The sequence below is a fragment of the Palaemon carinicauda genome, chromosome 4, assembly GCF_036898095.1.
Source record: "Palaemon carinicauda isolate YSFRI2023 chromosome 4, ASM3689809v2, whole genome shotgun sequence".
Taxonomy (NCBI): Eukaryota; Metazoa; Arthropoda; class Malacostraca; order Decapoda; family Palaemonidae; genus Palaemon; species Palaemon carinicauda.
The window spans coordinates 172,429,418-172,431,676 of NC_090728.1; positions in this window are offsets into that span (position 1 = coordinate 172,429,418).

Sequence of the window (2,259 nt, forward strand, 5' to 3'; positions counted from 1 at the left end):
CCGTGTGTTTGTGGTTCCAGGAAAGTATAGCATAAATTATGGTTGATGCTGAGCTTCCAGTAAATAAAAATGAATGAAAACGATAATAAAATATTTCACAGATGACCGGTGACTCACTAACAAACACAGATTGACTTGTTTTGAGAGTTCTGTAATAACAAATCGTTTAGCGAAGGGAATATAACCGACGGAGCTTAAAAAAACAAATTCACACCAGAAACATAGGAATGACATTGCTTAATTCTGACCCGAATGGTTTTGTTTCTAAACTTGAAAGTAATATCCATACACCTACACCTTAGGGAGGGAGATATTTGGTTAAAACAATCGTTGTTCTTAACGTTTTGTGTTGGTGTGAAAATGAGGAGCAAAGCACTAATGCGAATCCGCTACATTGTGTAGGTTCGAATCTAGTAGAGAAAGAGAATTTCTTCAATTACTTTATTTCGCATTCGTCTTATAAGGTAAAAAAAAAAGAAAAAAAAAAGTTAGAAGTCACTTAGCTAGCAAAATATGTCCTAGATTCAAGAATGTTCAACTCCCGTTCTTTGAATGAAATATGATATTAGTCGAATTGAGAAATGCGAAAACATAAAAATTCTCGAAAAAAGGGAATAAAAAAATCATTTAAATAATGTTAAAAATTTGAGAACCTATGCAAGAAGCGATGAAAAAAAAAACGAATAATTCATCGTAGGAGCCTGAAAAGATCAGTCAGAAAGGTAAAACTGGTGCAAGGAATAAGAAGTAACTGGTATAAACCGTCTAGGCACTCCCACATACATACCCTTCCAACATTTCCAAAATTCACTCCCACATAGCGCAGACCCAGCAGAGCAACAACGGACTTTCTCCTACAATTCTCCGCCGACATTAGCTTTGCCTCTTGACGTGTGAGAACAAGTAGTCTTTATCTATGTATCCATAATGATGAATACGCACGTCCATGTATATATATATATATATATATATATATCTATCTATATATATACATATATATACATACATACATACATATATATAGACTAAATTTGTTAATATTCAATTGGTTACATTAACATACGCTTACACACATGTGAATGAATCTACCCGTGAGTTGTCTTGAGAAATTTCAAATTAAGAATTAGTAAAAACTATCGATGTATTGCTAGACGTATATATCATGTAATACAACTCGCTCAGTACAACAGCTGAAATGACGACATTCTATTATCCCTAGCTGTACCTTATGCCTAATCAATAAGCAGCTCAGATAAAAATACATCCAGGAATAAACCTGTTCAGTTTATGACGTCACTGAGCCGTTCGCCAACAGCCGGTTTTAGATTGGTACTGCTTGCCTATTATAACAGTAGGTGCCATTATTAGACAAATATATACACTTCCGTTTGCATAATTCATTGTTTTGATCAGGGGTTTTCAACCAGGGGGAAATTTCATGTTTATAGAGGAGGGGGATTGAGAATACAGATTGCTAAATGTTTATTTTTAGTGCCTCTGAGTTCCCGAGGGAGCGCTATAAAAAATTAAATTATTTTTGTATTATATGCATACTAGCGGATGCGACCCGTCAAAAACGATGGTTAAATATTTAAATAGGCATGCACCCACAGACTCAACCGTTCCCACACCCCCTCCATTTTCTTAATGTCAACACGGGTATGATTACTCCTCTAACCCCTAACATACATACATACATACATACATACATATATATATATATATATATATATATATATATATATATATATATATATATATATTATATATATATATATAGCCAGACACTAATATTTGGATGCACTTTTTGAGGCACACAATCTTAGAAAGGAGTGGCGGGGTTGGAGGAATAACATTCTGACTAGTGAGCCAAGTGTCATAACCACTTGACCTCGCGCGTGTAAAAATGAAGAAACTTTGGAATTTTAGTAGCTTTGAAAATAACAGCTAAAGACTTAACTCATCTTTGAAGCTATCTTTTAGAACCAGTCCCACTAAGTTAAATTTTCCCCATTATCATTCAATCTTTATTTTCATTATATACATTTCCTTCTGTTGTCACTTCCTATATGAAATCGACATCCAACAAAACCCATATCCTTCTGAGCAACAAAAATGTAACCTACATCTATAAATAGATTCTGTCTTGTACACTACTTCAACTATAATTATACTTATTTTGCTGACAGCCTATTGGAAACGTCCCTGCTTGCTAACTGCTGGACGGGGATTCGAGACGCGTTTAAGCTCGATAGTTTC